General features: G+C 40.5%; 1 non-coding gene across 1 annotated transcript; it reads right to left on the bottom strand.

Moving 5' to 3' along the window:
• Window positions 1-1,390: 1,390 nt before the first annotated feature.
• LOC130958566 (small nucleolar RNA R71) lies at window positions 1,391-1,498 on the bottom strand. Its single transcript, XR_009077679.1, has one exon. It is a non-coding gene; the product is annotated as a small nucleolar RNA R71 (small nucleolar RNA).
• Window positions 1,499-6,105: the final 4,607 nt, after the last annotated feature.

Below are 6,105 nucleotides of genomic sequence, written 5' to 3' on the forward strand. Positions count from 1 at the left end.
AATTTGTAAAGCGGCTGGTTTATTAATTGAAGCTAGATTTCCATTTGTTTATTGGAATCCTTGTATTGTTCATACTCTCAACCTTGCTTTAAAGGACATTTGTGCAGCTAAGAATTCAGAGAAGAATAATTTTGTTTATCAAGAATGCTCATGGATTACTCAAATTATTGAAGATGCTTCTTTTATAAAAAAATTCATTGTTAATCATCATATGAGGTTATCTATTTTCAATGAATTTAATACATTGAAGTTGCTTAATGTTGCTACTACTCGATTTGCTTCTACTATTGTGATGCTCAAAAGATTTAGGTTGTTAAAGCATGGCCTCAAAAAGATGGTTATAAGTGGGAAGCGGTCTTCATACAAGGAACATTAATTTTTAAAAATCAAATCTTTTTCAAATTGTTTTCAAATTATATCTTTTAAAATTGTTCTCAAATCATATCTTCTCAATCACATCTCTTTGACCATAACTTTTCAATCATATCTTCTTAACCACATCTTTTTCAAAATAGTTTTCAATCAAATCTTTTTAATTTCTAATTTCAAAATCTTTTTCAAAAATCACTTGATTTCTTTCTTACCTTTAATTTCGAAAATCAATTAATGTTTTTCAAAAATGTTTTCAAAATATTTTAATTAATTTTCGAAAATTATCCCCCCCTTCTTCTTCACATCCTTCTATTTATGGAGTATCACTCCTTCTTAATGCACAATTCGAACTATATCTGATCAAGTTCGAATTCTCCTTCTTCTTTCTTCTATTTTTCTTTTCCTCTGACACCTAAAGGAATCTCTATACTGTGACATAGAGGATTCCACATTTTCTTGTTCCCTTCTCTTTCTTATGAGCAGGAGCAAAGACAAAGGCATTCTTGTTGAGGCTGATCCTGAACCTGAGAGAACCTTGAAGCGAAAGCTAAGAGAAGCCAAAACACAACTCTCTTTAGAGCACCTGACCGAATTCTTCAAGGAAGAAGAACAAATGGCCGCCGAAAACAACAACAATGCCAACAATGCAAGGAAGGTGCTTGGTGACTTTACTGCACCTACTCCTGATTTCTATGGGAGAAGCATCTCTATCCCTGCCATTGGAGCAAACAACTTTGAGCTTAAGCCTCAATTAGTTTCTCTAATGCAACAGAATTGCAAGTTCCATGGACTTCCAATGGAAGATCCTCATCAGTTCTTAGCTGAATTCTTGCAAATCTGTGACACAGTCAAGACTAATGGGGTTAACCCTGAGGTCTATAGACTGATGCTATTCCCTTTTGCTGTGAGAGACAGAGCTAGAATATGGTTGGACTCTCAACCTAAAGAAAGCCTGGACTCTTGGGAAAAGCTAGTCAATGCCTTCTTGGCAAAGTTCTTTCCACCACAAAGATGGAGTAAGCTTAGAGTGGAAGTTCAAACCTTCAGACAGAAGGATGGAGAATTCCTCTATGAAGCTTGGGAAAGATACAAATAATTAATCAGAAGATGTCCTTCAGACATGCTTTCTGAATGGAGCATCATAGGTATTTTCTATGATGGTCTCTCTGAACTATCCAAGATGTCTTTGGATAGCTCTGCTGGAGGATCTCTTCATCTGAAGAAGACGCCTGCAGAAGCTCAAGAACTGATTGAAATGGTTGCAAATAACCAATTCATGTACACTTCTGAAAGGAATCCTGTGAACAATGGGACTAGTCAGAAGAAAGGAGTTCTTGAAATTGACACTCTGAATGCCATTTTGGCTCAGAATAAAATATTGACTCAACAAGTCAATCTGATTTCTCAAAGTCTGTCTGGAATGCAAAATGCACCAAACAGTACTAAGGATGCTTCATCTGAGGAAGAAGCTTATGATCCTGAGAACCCTTCAATGGAAGAAGTAAATTACCTGGGAGAACCCTATGGTAACACCTATAATTCTTCATGGAGAAATCACCCAAATCTCTCATGGAAGAATCAAGAGAGACCTCAACAAGGTTTCAATAATAATGGTGGAAGAAACAGGTTTAACAATGGTAAACCTTTTCCATCATCTTCTCAGCAACAGACAGAGAGCTCTAAGCAGAATACCTCTGACTTAGCAACCATGGTCTCTGATCTAATCAAAACCACTCAAAGTTTCATGACTGAAACTAGATCCTCCATTAGGAATTTGGAAGGACAAGTGGGTCAGCTGAGCAAGAAAATTACTGAACTTCCCCCAAGCACTCTCCCAAGTAACACTGAAGAAAATCCAAAAGGAGAGTGCAAAGCCATAAATATGGCCGAATTCTGGGAGGAAGAAGAGGCAGTGAACGCCACTGAGAAAGGCCTCACTGGACGTCCACTGGCCTCCAATGAGTTCCCCAATGAGGAACCTTGGGAATCTGAGGCTCAAACTGAGACCATAGAGATTCCCTTGGACTTACTACTGCCTTTCATGAGCTCTGATGAGTATTCTTCCTCTGAAGAGGATGAGTATGTCACTGAAGAGCAAGTTGCTAAATACCTTGGAGCAATCATGAAGCTAAATGACAGGTTATTTGGAAATGAGACTTGGGAGGATGAACCCCCTTTGCTCACCAAAGAACTGGATAACTTGTCTAGGCAGCAATTGCCTCAAAAGAGGCAGGATCCTGGGAAGTTTGCTATACCTTGTACCATAGGCACCATGACCTTCAAGAAGGCCTTGTGTGACTTGGGGTCAAGTGTAAACCTCATGCCCCTCTCTGTAATGGAGAAATTAGGGATTTTTGAGGTGCAAGCTGCAAAAATCTCACTAGAGATGGCAGACAACTCAAGAAAACAAGCCTATGGACTTGTAGAGGATGTTCTGGTTAAGGTTGAAGACCATTACATTCCTACTGATTTCATAGTCCTAGAGACTGGGAAGTGCATGGATGAGTCCATCATCCTTGGCAGACCCTTCCTAGCCACAGCAAAGGCTGTGATTGATGTTGATAGAGGAGAGTTGATCATTCAAGTGAATGAAGAATCCTTGGTGTTTAAGGCCCAAGGATATCCCTCTGTCATCATGGAGAAGAAGCATGAAGAGCTTCTCTCAAAACAGAGCCAAACAGAGCCCCCACAGTCAGACTCTAAGTTTGGTGTTGGGAGGCCACAATCAAACTCTAAGTTTGGTGTTGGGAAGTTCCAACACGGTTCTGAGCATCTCTGAGGCTCCATGAGAGTCCTCTGTCAAGCTAATGACAGTAAAGAAGCGCTTGTTGGGAGGCAACCCAATGATTTATAATTAATTATTTTCTTTTGTTATTTTATCTTTTTTGTAGGTTGATGATCATAAGAAGTCACAAAAATAATGAAAAAAAAAAGCAAAAACAAAATGAAAAACAGGAAGAAAAACAGCACACCCTGGAGGAGAAGAAGCTGGCGTTCAAACGCCAGTAATGCTAGCTGTTGGGCGTTTAACGCCCAGTCTGGCACCATTCTGGGCGTTTAACGCCAGAAAGGGGCACCAGACTGGCGTTAAACGCCAGTAAAGGGCAAAAACCTGGCGTTAAACGCCAGGAATGGGCACCAGCCCGGCGTTTAACGCCAGAAAAGGCTCAAAACGTGGATTTTGATGCCATTTGGTGCAAGGATGCCTTTTCCTTGACACTACAGGATCTGTGGACCCCACAGGACCCTACCATCACTCTCTCTCTTCTTCCCCCATTCACCAATCACCTCAACACCTCTTCCCCAAAAACCCCTCACCTATCAAATCCCATCTCTCTCTTCACCACTCACATCCATCCTTCATAAAACCCCACCAACCTCACCCTTCAAATTCAAACCACTTTCCCTCCCAAACCCACCCTCAAATGGCCGAACCCTCATCCCCCTCTTTCCTATATAAACCCCTCTTTACCCCTTCATTTTCCACTACCTAAACACCACTTCTCCACCTCCTTGGCCGAATACACCACCATCTCCCTTTTCCTCATTTCTTCTTCTTCTCCTCTCTTCTTTCTTCTTTTGCTCGAGGACGAGCAAACATTTTAAGTTTGGTGTGGTGAAAGCGTTGCTTTTTCGTTTTTCCATAACCATTTATGGCATCCAAGGCCGGAGAAACCTCTAGAAAGAGGAAAGGGAAGGCAAAGGCTTCCACCTCCGAGTCATGGGAGATGGATAGATTCCTCTCAAGGGTGCATCAAGTCCACTTCTATGAAGTTGTGGCCTTGAAGAAGGTGATCCCCGAAGTCCCCTTTTCACTCAAAAAGGGTGAATATCCGGAGATCCGCCATGAGATCCAAAGAAGAGGTTGGGAAGTACTTACCAACCCCATTCAACAAGTTGGAATCTTGATGGTTCAAGAGTTCTATGCCAATGCATGGATCACCAAGAACCATGACCAAAGTGTGAACCCGGATCCAAAGAATTATCTTACTATGGTTCGGGGGAAATACTTGGATTTTAGTCCGGAAAGTGTGAGGGTGGCGTTCAACTTGCCTATGATGCAAGGAGATGAGCATCCTTACACTAGAAGGGTCAACTTTGATCAAAGGTTGGACCAAGTCCTCACAGTCATATGTGAAGAGGGCGCACAATGGAAGCAAGATTCAAGAGGAAAGCCGGTCCAATTGAGAAGGCATGACCTCAAACCCGTGGCTAGAGGATGGTTAGAGTTCATACAACGCTCAATCATTCCCACTAGCAACCGGTCCGAAGTTACCATAGACCGGGCTATCATGATCCATAGCATCATGATTGGAGAAGAAATAGAAGTTCATGAGGTTATAGCCCAAGAACTCTATAGGGTGGCGGACAAGACCTCTACCTTGGCAAGGTTAGCCTTTCCTCACCTCATTTATCACCTCTGTTATTCAGTGGGAGTTGACATAGAGGGAGACATCACCATTGATGAGGACAAGCCCATCACTAAGAAAAGGATGGAGTACACAAGAGATCCCACTCATCATGAGATCCCTGAGATTCCTCAAGGGATGAATTTTCCTCCACAAGACTATTGGGGGCAACTAAACACCTCCCTAGGAGAGTTGAGTTCCAATATGGGACAACTAAGGGTGGAGCACCAAGAACACTCCATTCTCCTCCATGAAATTAGAGAAGAACAAAGAATCATGAGAGAGGAGCAACAAAGGCAAGGAAGAGACATTGAGGAGCTCAAGCACTCCATAGGACCTTCAAAAGCAAGGAAGAGCCGCCATCACTGAGGTGGACCCATTCCTTGATTTCCTTGTTCTTTATTCTTATGTTTTTCGATTTTTATGCTTTATGTTATCCATGCTTGTGTCTTATGATCATTAGTGTCTTAGTGTCTATGCCTTAAAGTTATGAATATCCTATGAATCCATCACCTTTCTTGAATAAAAATGTGCTTAATTGAAAAAGGAAGAATTGCATGAATTTTGAATTTTATAATAGTTTAATTATTTTTGATGTGGTGGCAATATTTTTGTTCTCTGAATGTATGCTTAAACAGTGCATATGTATCTTGAATTTGTGGTTCATGAATGTTGGCTCTTGAAAGAATGATGAAAAAGGAGACATGTTATTGAGGATCTGAAAAATCAATAAAATGATTCTTGAAGCAAGAAAAAGCATTGCTATTCAAAAAAAAAAAAAAGAGAAAACGAAATAATAATAAGAGTTGTGATCCAAGGCAAATAAGAGTGTGCTTAAGAACCCTGGACACCTCTAATTGGGGACTTTAGCAAAGCTAAGTCACAATCTGAAAAGGGTTCACCCAATTATGTGTCTGTGGCATGTATGTATCCGGTGGTAATACTGGAAAGACAGAGTGCTTTGGGCCACAGCCAAGACTCAATAAATAGCTATGTTCAAGAATCATCATACTTTACTAGGAGAATCATTAACACTATCTGGATTCTAAGTTCCTAAAGAAGCCAACCATTCTGAATTTCAAAGGATAGATTGAGATGCCAAAACTGTTCAGAGGCAAAAAGTTAAAAGCCCCGCTCATCTAATTAATACTGATACTGATCTTCACAGATGTTTTTGGAATTCATTGCATATTCTCTTCCTTTTATCTTATTTGATTTTCAGTTGCTTGGGGACAAGCAACAATTTAAGTTTGGTGTTGTGATGAGCGGATGATTTGTATACTTTTTGGCATTGTTTTTAGTATGTTTTTGATATGATCTAGTT

This window comes from Arachis stenosperma, chromosome 10 (assembly GCF_014773155.1).
Source record: "Arachis stenosperma cultivar V10309 chromosome 10, arast.V10309.gnm1.PFL2, whole genome shotgun sequence".
Classification (NCBI taxonomy): domain Eukaryota; kingdom Viridiplantae; phylum Streptophyta; class Magnoliopsida; order Fabales; family Fabaceae; genus Arachis; species Arachis stenosperma.